We start from the raw sequence: 11,725 nt of genomic DNA on the forward strand, positions 1-11,725 counted from the left end.
CTGGGTATCGGCTTCCTCGTGGCAGCAGTCAGATGGGCCTGGTTGGGCAGCAACATTTGGATCTTCCTGTTTGCCTGCTTCCCATGCCTGGCTCTTTCCTACTTGCTTCTGGATTCCTTGGTGCTGGCAACTTACCTACCCAGATGTCTATCATCCTTGTAGGCGATGCCTGACCTCTTTCCTATCCACAGGGTCTCTGAGATTTGGCTCTTCCCTTTCTGGACTATCTTACAGCCAACTTTGTCCAGGTAGGAGCATCTCTGCCCGTCTGCTGGTCAGCTCTTTGACGGGTTTGGAGAGAGACTAAGAAAAAGAAAGGGGGAGGGGGAGAGATTGGTTTGTAAATACAATCTTTTTTTCTCACTCTCGTCGGGTGGCTAATAGGAAGTAAAGAAGAGGAAAGACAAGTGTCCCAAACTCAGAAACACGGGCCAGCTTTTCTTGTGGAAGGTCATATGGATTCTTGCTCTGGGATAGATGTATTCCTGAGATTCGCTGTTCCAGAAGGCCTCATCAGTTTCTGTCCAAGCTGAAGAGCCACATCCCTTAACTGTTGGTCTTCTACGGAAACTGTCAAGTTAATGCAACCTTAAGGTGGAAAACTCAGAGACAAAGGTCACTTTCTACCATCTGAATTTTCACGAATCTTCCAGGCCACTCATTTATGTGAAAGCAAGGCTTGGACTTCAGTTGCTGTTTCCTCTAAAAGGTCTGTGCTTACACACTATCTTTATATTTCCTTTGTGATCATTGGACATATGAGTGAAGCTGCCACTCTGTAATCCCAGCTACCCAGTTGGGGAAAACTGAATTCACTTACAGCTGTTTCTTTCTCCATGTTCAGCTTTAAATGGCCTACCTTGGAATGCTGGGGGTTTTAGAACAATCACCTGTCATGGTCTGTAACACAAGTAGTTACTGTTACAGGCTTACTGTGAGCCAGGCACAGCTGTGTGCTAATAAACTGCCTCCTGAAACTGAAAAAAAAGCCCTGGTTTGTATTGTTGCCTGTTTCCATGTTGTAAATATATCATGGCAAATTTCAAGCTACCAAATTTGAGAAGAGTTGAGGATCAGAACTGTAAAGAGACAAGCAGAGTAGGGTCTTACAAGGCAGTAACAGCTGTTCTAGCACAGTGTAGGCATTTTGCAAATGTGATCTCTTCCAATTCCCATTATATCCCTCATGAAGTGGATACTATTGTTATCTCCATTTCACAGATCAGAAAAACAAGATTCAAGGAGATTAAACTACTTCCCAAAGGATACACTCACAAAGGGGAATAGCAGATATCTATCTAAGTCTGTGTATAAGATAGAGCAGGGACACCTCTCAGGAACCTGCTGGGTCCTCCAAGCATGGAAATAAAGGAAAATCTTGAGTTCTTTTAGAAGTTAGCTCGCCTTAAAGTCTAAGTGGGGATTACAGTGATCCTCCAGGCAAGCCAGAGTCACAAGATGTTTGGTTCCCTATGGAAACTTAACATGTGTTCTTGAGTTGCTTTTCAGAAGCATCTGCTGGATGAAAAATGCAGATAAAAGGGAATTGAGAAATAGGATTCTGATCACTCCTTCTTTGCTCTAAATTTCTCCTTGAGGCTCCCACCACAGTCATTTAGCATTCTTTTTGCTAATCCAAAAATCTAGCCATGCCTCCAGCCCTCTGCAGGATATCCTGCCTTTTTGGGCCAGGCCAATGTATGATCTTCATGTATTTGTTAGGTAATTAGCTAGAAATCCAACTCCCTTGAGGAAGGAGGACAAGGGTGAGGCTCTCAGACTCCGATCTTGGCGCCACCCACTTTAATTTTTTTCCCAAGTGATTGCTCATAACTGGGAAGGAGGAAATGTCCCACCTACCTACCCATCAGAACTTGGTGTGCCAACGGCAAAAGGATTTAGAAGACTCTAGCCTAGCAACAGTTACAATAGTGTTGAAGGTGACCTGGAATGTCCTTATCAAGTCATTAGCTCAAATCTACATTGTGGTTCAATGGGCTCTCAGAGAAGCTCATGGGAGGTCCACACGTCCAAGAAGACATTGGTTCCAAAGTTACCTCTGAACCACAAAGTAGGCCCAACCCAGACAGCATAAAATAGAAGTGCTGTCTGTCACCCAGGTCTCTGCCGTGGCAGTGGGGCACATTCACTGCCTATGGCAAGTGTATTTCGCGTTGTAAGCCTTCTTTCTCTGTAAACCTGTCTGCTCTGTAAGCCTGTATCTTCTCTTATTCTTTAAACCTATTTTTCTCTTTTTCAATAAATTTTGTTTCATGCTTGCCTTACTTTGGGGTGTCTGGTCATTTTTTGACCAAGAACACTCTAAGAACCAAATGTACAGACAAGTACCTAAAACCCTGGCATTTTAGGACACAGGTAGCTGTCTCAAAACCCGACATTTCAATTTATAATTTACCGAAATGTATACCTACCGTTCAGAACCCCGACTTGTAAGCCATCTGGGAGTTGGGATTTTAAGTGGTAGCTGCTTGTTCTCCCGGCTCGGCTCCTGTTCTCCCACTGTAACTCAGCTCTGGGAGCGCGTAGAGTGAGAATGAGATGGGGTCAGTCAGGCCGGGGCCGACGTGACGCAGCTGCTCAGCTCCGGTTAGGTCCTCAGCGCCCTTTGCCTCCTATCTCTCAGTCTTGTTGTTTTGTCAATTCAACTTTAACCTGAAGGTGGATATTTGAGTAGTTCAGGGTGATTGACTTAAGAGGTTAACTTTTGAATTAGAAATGTTGTTTTGGGTTGTCATGGGTTATGGCAATTATTGTTTATTACTGGTCATGGGTTATGACAATTACTGTTGTTTAAGCTAAGGCTTAGTATGGTTCTTGCTTTTAACTTTTATGGACAAAACTATGATGTTGGAAACAGTAAAACAGAACAATCTTGGAGAGGCTAATCTTGCTGTTCTCCAGAATTGCTGGTCTTCTGCTAAGAGAGCCTGTGGACCTGTCTCTGAATATTGGCTGGACAGTGACAGGCAGCTAGACCCCCTTCATCTGGGCACAGCTTCAGTGTCTGGTTCTACTGCACTGGGTGAGTGGACCCAGCTGGGTTTAGTAACATGTACCCCAAATTTGTGCGCATTGATAGATGTAAAAGATCCCAGAATCTATTCACTTCATTCCTTTATTTGCATGGAACAAAGAGGGTTCTGAATCTATAACATCTAATTTCCTGAACTTTATAATGTTCACCAAAAGATATCTTACCCTCCTACAGCCAGAGGAAAGTAAAGAGCACTCCCCCTCCGTTTCCCACAGAGATAACCTGGAGAAGATACTTTGCCAATCTTTTCCCTTTGAAAGGACACAAAGGTAATGGAAGGAGTCAGAGTGAACATCTCTTGTTGGTTTGGCTGATATTTTGTGATCTAGTCTCTTCCTCAGCTTAAAAACTATCTTCAAGTTCACTGCGCATCTATCAATTCAAGGTTAAATTTGCTAGTATCCAAAGTCTGGCGTTTCCATTTACTGCAGGGAATTCTTTTCTCTGAATGGGAAATACTCATGCAGAAATATTTATTTGGGGGGCCCGGACTTGTATTCACCAAATAGGGATGTTCGCATTGGTTGTTACGTGTGTAGGGAAAGGTCCTTCTGGGTCTCATTTAGGGGCACACACCTATATACAATTTCATCCCCTAGTCAGAGCTGTGTGGAGAATTAGTAGGTTACAAAGAAGGCACACTGTTTTCTTTTCTTTTTTTTTTTTTTTTTTGAGACAGAGCCTCAAGCTGTCCCCCTGGGTAGAGTGCCATGGCATTACAGCTCACAGCAACCTCCAACTCCTGGGCTCAAGCGAGTCTCTTGCCTCCGCCTCCCAAGTAGCTGGGACCACAGGCGCCCGCCACAACGCCCGGCTATTTTTTGGTTGCAGCCGTCATTGTTGTTTGGCGGGTCCAGGCTGGGGATTTGAACCCGCCACCTTAGGTGTACGTGGCTGGCGCCTTAGCCGGTTGAGCTATAGGCGCCGAGCCGCACACTGTTTTCTTGACTGTTACAGTGATCAAACCAGTCAAATATCTCTGTCATTAGATCAAAGTTTAATTTTTTTTTTCTCTGAACTAAGTGTGGAGAGAGAACTACAGTTTTTGATGGTCTTACGTTTTTATTAAAGTCAAATTTGTTGTGCATGCACAGCCTGAAACAGACCGCATAAATTTGGAAAATTGAATTCACCAAAGGACAAAAAAGACAAGTGGATTCGCTCATGCTAATGCCTCCAGATGGTGCTGAGCACAGAGCACAGCCTTGCCCTTGACATATCTTGCATATACATCTCTTATGTCAGCCCTCTTGTGTTCTCGAAAACTCCCCTATAGCAGAGAAATTCTTATGAAGTTTAAATCTAAAGGGAAAGTCAGAACTATTTCCTATCAGTCAGACCTTGGTTCCCTATTCACAGTGACTTTTACTTGTTAATTTTCTTAACCAATGGCAAGAGAGACACAAAGTGCTGAAGATCAGTGAAAGGTTGAGGGAGTCTCTGTCTCTCTACATTCCCTAAGGGTATTTTGTACCTCAAATAGACTCCTTTCCCTGCCACTCTTCTGAATTGGTAACCAGAGCGTGCTGCCACCACTGCTCATCCATTTCCACCCTATTGCCCTGGTCTTCAGCACTACCTTCTGATGAACGGTTTCCAAGGCAACCAGAGTAACACCTCCTAGAGTCTGCCACCTCCTAACTGCAGAGATGAAAAGGGTAAAGGAAACACCTGCTAAGAGAAATCAATCTGCAATGTAGGCGTTTAACAGGAATTGCAGTTTAATCAGCAACAATTATTTAAGACCAACATCCAAATTGAATGGTCAAATTTCACTCTGCCTTTGCTGGTTGGTATTATTTTCTTTTTTGGCATTACTCCCAGATTATCCATATTCATCTTGTTGTTAATTGTTTCCAATTTCTCGAAGGCAATGGACTAAAATAATGTTTCTCAAGCTGCAGGTAAGGACTCTTTTAAGTCCTTTTGATACAGAGAAAGAACAGAGATAGAAAACTCAAACAGGCATAATCAGCAGTCTCCAGAATGTTTATCCTTCATTTTTTCTGCTTCCCAAACTTCCTGCTTTGCTTTTTTCTTTCCTGACTTCTTCACAAGTCAAACTAACATTGATGACTGTCGGGAGAAAGATGACCAAGGTACCAAATAATGTATATGAAAAGATAATGAGGTAAAAGATGGTTTTGCACTACCATTCACCCCTACCTCTCAAGATTTACTTAATCACTGAAGGCATGTGACTTATTTCTTTGAAAAGACCTGAACTGTAGACCCCCATGGCCCCTTCATTGTCTGAGTTTCATTTATTTATTTAACCAATATTTGTTCTAAATGAATGTTCCAGATACACCAAGAGGAACATGACAGACAACTTCTCACAGAGATCACAGTGATAATTTTTTCCTATAACCATTCAGTTGCTGAACTAAGATAAGGGCAACAAAGTGACCAAGTTTGCCAGAAATGACTAAGATTAAGAGTGCAGCTGCTAAATAGGTTATTACAAAATAAATTCAAAAAAGTATGCCATCCAAATGAGCAGAGTCTGCTGGGGATAAGGAAGCAGGTATCCCCAGGACTTAGAAGGGACACCACGGGTAGACAACAGGGGAGATAAGCTCTGATCCTGGAGAAGAGGTTTTCTGCTACTTGATTTTTTTACTGTTTAGTGCCTCCAGGTGACCTTGATCCTACAGGTCACAACTCCACGAAGGATATCTCAGAGCTACCCAGGAACGATGACCCATCTTGGGGATTGGGGAGGAAAGGCAATGGGATCATCTTTTTCAGTTTTTTATTTATTATTTTGTGTAAGAAGTTCTCTTAAAAAAGAAAAAAGTAAAAAATGTACTTTCCTTTATATTTTCCTGCATACTCACTTCTACTGGTACTCATAACTTCTTCATGTGAATTTGAGACCCTGTCTGGTACCATTTCTTTTCAGTCTTTAGTATTTCTTGTAAGGCAGATCCACTGTCAGTTAATTCTCTCAGCTTTTACTTACCTGGGAAATGTCTTTATTTGACCTTCATTTTTTTCCCCAGTGACCTCTGAACTCTTTATTGGTATAAAGACATGCTGCTCCTACTGCCTCAGTGCCCCAGAACTTTGGTGTCGTTGGTCTCAGACATCACTTTGCTGTCCACTATCCTGTGGGTGGTGGTCTGTTGGATGGTTTGCATGGAGTTGCTGCTGTCCAGGCCATCACCAAGGTTGAAGTCCTCCCCGTCTTCCAGCAGGTGGCGGTAGGTGGCGATCTCAGCTTCTAGCTTGACCATGAGGTTCAGCAGGGCCTCATACTTCTGGGCTGCGTGCTGCCCCTCTGCCCAGGTCTGTGCCAGCTCTGACTCCAAATGCATCAGGACCCCATGGAGATGCTCCATCTGCATGATGTAGCAGGCCTCTAACTCCCTCAGGCTGTTCTCCAAGCTGGACTTCTGATTTCCCATGGAGTCCAGGTGGATCTCCAAAGACTGGACAGTATGTTTTAGCTCTATGAGGATCATCTCAGCAGACTGTGAGGGGACTGCTGATCTACTGGGACCAGTACTTGTCCAGCTCCTCTTGGTTCTTCTGAACCAGCTCATCATACTGGGCCTGCATGTCTGCCATGAACCTGCTCAGGTCTTGGGATTTGGGGGCTTCTACCTCCACAGACAACCCAGAGCTGGAAGTCTGGGCTTGTAGGCCTTTTATTTCCTCCTCATGGTTCTTCATGAAGAGCAGCTCTTCTTTGGGAGCCTTGATCTGTCTCCAGCTGCAGCTGGAGTGGCATTGGTATCCTCGATGACCTTGTGGAGTCATGGGTATTGCTCTTCACAGACTGGCGCATGGCCAGCTATGTCTCACACTTGACTCTAAAGTCATCTGCAGCAAGACAGGCATTGTCAATCTGCAGAAAAATGCAGGCATTGTCCACAGAGTTTGCAAAGATCTGAGCCCTCAGGTCCTCGATGATCTTGAAGTAATGTTCCCAGTCTCTGACCTGGGGCCGCTTCTTCTCTAGGTGTTCCCAGATTTTGCTCTCCTGCCTCTGATTATTGGTCTCCAGGTTCCTCACTTTGTCCAGGTAGGAGGCCAGTTGGTCATTCAGTTCTTACATAGCCTCCTAAGTCTGGATGCCTCCATTCCCACCAGAGCACTGGCCATCTCCATGGCCAGGCCCCCGGGTGCCCAGCTGCCCCAGAAGCTGTGGAGCAGGACATGGAAATCCAGGAGCCCAAGCCCCTGGCATCTGCATAGACACTGGCTGTGCTGGTGGTGGGCTGGACACTTTAGCTGGGTGCCTGGACTAAGCCCAGGGACCAGTAATTGGTGGAGTAAGTGGTGAAGGGCATGATCGCTGAAGAGGAATAAGAGAAGATAAGACCCAGGAGACCTGGGGTTACCTTCATATTTAAGTATAGTTCTGCTGGATATAGAATTCTTGGTTGATAGTTCTTTGCTCATTTGGCACTTTGAGTATGTAATCCCACTGCCTTCTAGCCTCCATGGTTTCTGATGAGAAGTTGGTTATTTATCTTACTGAAGTTTCCACGTATGTGTGTTATTTTTCTTTTGCCGTTTTCAAAACTTTTCCTGTGTCTTTTGATGGCTTGGCTTTGATGTGTCTAGGTATGGATCTCTTTGTGTTTATCCTACTTGAGGTTTGTAAAGATTTGGGGATATATAGATTAATGGTTTTAAAATCAAATTTGGGACATTTTCAACAATTATTTCTTTGACAAAAGTATATATTGCTCCCTCACCTCTTCCTTCTCCTTCTTGTATTTCCATGATGTGGATATTGGTTTAATGGTATCTTAAGGTCTCTAAGACTATCATTTTATTTTACTTTTTGCTGTTCTTCAGATTGAATATTCTCTCTACTTTCAAGCTTGCTGATTTTTAATTCTGCAAGTTCAGATCTAATTTTGAGCTCTTCTTGTGAAATTTTCATTTCAATTATTGAACTTTTCAACAGCTGAATTTCTGTATCTTTATTATATTCTCTCATTGATGAGGCATTATGATATTTTATGTAATTATTTAAACATGGTTTAATTTCTTTGAACATTTTTATAGTCGTGATTCTAGCCTTTACCTACTAAGTCCTACCTCTGGCTTCTCTCAAGGAAAGTTTCTGTTGATTGCTGATTTTACTCTGTATTGGCATATAGTCTTCCTCTTTCTTTGCATTTCTGGTAAGTGAAATAAAAACTGGATTTCTTTTATTTTTTGAGACAGAGTCTCACTCTATTGGCCTTGGTAGAGTGCTGTGGTGTCTGTCATAGCTCACAGCAACTTTAAACTCTTAGGCTTAGGTTCATCAAACTTTATGCCTTAATCTCCCAAGTAGCAGGGACTACAGGTACCTACTGCAATGCCTGATAAATTTTTCTATTTTTAGTCTGCTCTTGTTCAGGCTGGTCTCTAATTCCTGAGCTCAGGTGATCTACCTGCCTTGGCCTCCCAGAGTGCTAGACAGATGTAAGGCACTGTGCCTGGCTCACATTTTAGATAATACATTGTAGCCACTCTGGATTATGGTCCTCCAAAGGAGTTATTTTTTTTATCTTGTTTGTTTGTTTAGTGACTTGTCTGAACTGATCGACTATCTTCAGATCTTCAGTGTGTGGCCACTAACGTCTCTGATCCAGTTTTTAAATTTTTTGATTATTGTTTTTGTTTTAAAGTCAGGTTTCCTAGTGGTCACTCCCGTGTCAGCATAGCTAAAAATGGTCATCCGATGATTGCTCAGAAGTTTACCTCAAGCACTTTGGGCCAACAGAGATTCTGCCCACTGCCAAGGGATCTATGTGTGGATTGGTACACACATTTAGACATTTTACAGCTCTACCTTGACATTCACTTTTTGCATGTACAGAGCCTCTTGGTCAGCCAGAAGCCCTGGGCCCTCTTTGATCTTTCCTGAGTAGGCATGCAACACTGTGCATGTGCACAATCTTCCAGATCCCTAGCGATATACCAGAGCTTTTTAATCCCCATGGCTATCTCATTTTTCCTCTTATACCTCTTAAATTTTTGGCTGGTTTCTTGCTTGTCCCTACTGGTATTGCAGACATAGGCAGCTGTTACGTTGGCCTTCTAAATTGTTTGCCAGTAATTGCTATTAATTTGACAATGCCCCAGGTGTGGGGATTTTCTGGGGAGCTTCAAACCAGATTAGCCCCCTCTATGGCAGTGAGGCTGCCCATCTTTATGGCTATTGGACCATATACCTAGGAATAGGAATAACTCCAAATTAAATACCACAGATAGCACTGTTCTTACCAAGATTCAGTAGTTTTTCTTGAATAATTTATCATCTGCCTTTAGTTATTTACAGAGTTCTGAAATAATTCCTTCTGATAATTTTGCCAGTTTTGTGACTGCTTTTTAAAGCAGGATATGTCAAGGTCCTCACTATACCATTACCATCCTGAAAAGTGCCCAGGTCTCTCAGCACCTGTTTGACATTTGGAACTATAATTAATTATAAGAAAACTCTCACCACAAAAACTAGGTGAATGACTGGTTGGTATGGTAATGAAATAATTGCAATTAAAAGTCTATTCACATCACTTAAAAACAAATTCAGTGTGAAACATATGCAAGCCAAAAGATATCTAGATTTGTCATCAAACAGTGTTTAATAACTAGCCCTTTGGAGCTATCATGCTATTTTATGTACGTAACAATCATTGCAGTTGTCAAATTACTTTCTAATAATCTGTTCAGGGGTCTGTATTCACCACTAACCTATGAACTCCTTGAAACAGGGATTTCATTTTAATAGTCTAAGAAGTCTCTCAATGTTTGGCCAGAGTTCATAGGAGGTATTCAATAAATTCTTGCTCAACATTGTTGAATGTTGGCAATGCTAACATAGAGATATCCCAGGCTGAGGGCAATGCTAATCATGTCTAAATTGTGGAACAATTTGGAGCTTGTTTCTAAAAGATTAACCTTTGGGCATATACATTTTAGCAATTAAATGGAGTTGTTCTTTTATACATACCCTGTAAGTGATTATCTATAACCTAATTTGGGATTGACTTTTGAGGCGTCTTTCTTTCAAGTAGTATATTCCCTAAAGAAAAGTGCTAAAATCATTTTGGGTACTTCTGTTGTTTAATGGCACCTTTGTGACTTATGCTAACTTGTGACATGTGTTTGTAATAGCTTTAATAAATTATTTATCAACCATATTGACAGTACCTGATATATAAAGCTAAGCACACTTGTTAATTAGGCAGTGATTAATTACAAAGGATTTAATTATTTTTAGTACCAAATTGTTGATAGCTGAGTCTTCGGCTCCCAGTAATGCAGTGGAATCACTTCTGTGGTGAGTTACCACTTTTACAATAATTCTTTTCTTTTCTTTTCCTTTATTTTTTTGAGAAAGAGTCTCACTCTGTTACCCTGGGTTGAATGTTGTGGTGCCATAGTACACAGCAACCTCAAACTGTTGGGCTTAAGCGATCCTCTTGCCCTGCCCTCCCAAGTAGCTGGAACTATAGGGCCCACCACAGTGACCTCTTTTTTTTCCTTTTCTTTTTTTTGAGGCAGAGTCTTACTATGTTGCCCTTGGTAGAGTGCCATGACGTTACAGCTCACAGCAACCTCAAACTCCTGTGCCCAAGCGGTTCCCCTGCCTCAGCCTCCCAAGTACCTGGGACTACAGGTGCCTGCCCACAATGCCTGGCCATTTTTTGGTTGTATTTGTCATTGTTGTTTGGTAGGCCCAGGCTGGGTTTGAACCCACCATCTCTGGTGTACGTGGCTGGCGCCCTAGCCACTGAGCTATAGGCACTGAGCCATTTTTTCCCTATTTTTATTAGAGATGGGGTCTCGCTCTTGCTCAAGCTGGTCTCAAACCCTTGAGCTGAAGCAATTCACCTACCTCGACCTCCCAGAGTGCTAGGATTATAGGTGTGATCCACCACACCCGGCCCTTTGCAGTAATTCTGAATGTAGAGACAAGGGTATTGTCTCTCTCTGTTTTCTTCATCTTAAGTGTCAGATTGACTTTCCCTGTAATTTTACATGGTATGGCAGATTGCTATGGCTAATCAGAATTTGTTAAAATTTAAAGATAATGAGAAGGAAATAACCAGATTCACAAGGACAGAATCTCTGGGGGTCCCATCTCAGACATACTCTCTGTCTCACACATAATCAGCCTCTGGAGCTCACTTCTACCTCTGGAATTCTAGGCTTCTCCATGTCCCAAGCCTGAGCCTTACTCACTCCTGGCTCTAAGAGAGTTTCCCTTCTGTTAGACTAAGGCTGAGTCTTCGCTCTCGGATCCTGGGTTGCTCTCATTGCCCAATCTTCAGCAACCTGGATAGTTATCTCCTTTAAAGGATACTTCAACTCACCTCACCAGAATATAGTCTAATTTTGTGACCTCCAAAAGGATTATCCCACAAAAGCATAGCTTCACTACAATTTTTCCAAACCTGGCTTAGTTGCTCTGAAACAAAAGCAGTTATTTTGGGGTGACCAGACGTCCTGCTTTTGGCGGGACAGTCCCGATTTTTTAACAATTTGTCCCACGTCCCGCGGCGTTTTTAAAAAGTCCCGATTTTTGGAAAGAATGCACAAATAGGCGGGAGAACCATAAGGGAATACACGGTTTTTGGCTGCCATGTGGCTATTTCACCAGGATATGAGTTTTATATTATTTTTGTTAATTTTATAATGTTAAACTGTAATAACAAA

The 11,725-nt window shown here is 42.5% G+C and overlaps 1 pseudogene; it reads right to left on the minus strand.

The window, feature by feature from the left end:
* Nucleotides 1-6,108: 6,108 nt before the first annotated feature.
* The window catches only part of LOC100963620, a 12,241-nt pseudogene continuing 6,624 nt past the window's right edge, over nucleotides 6,109-11,725 (minus strand).

The sequence above is a fragment of the Otolemur garnettii genome, unplaced genomic scaffold (genome assembly GCF_000181295.1).
Source record: "Otolemur garnettii isolate 467f Iridium unplaced genomic scaffold, OtoGar3 scaffold00045, whole genome shotgun sequence".
In the NCBI taxonomy this organism is placed as follows: Eukaryota; Metazoa; Chordata; class Mammalia; order Primates; family Galagidae; genus Otolemur; species Otolemur garnettii.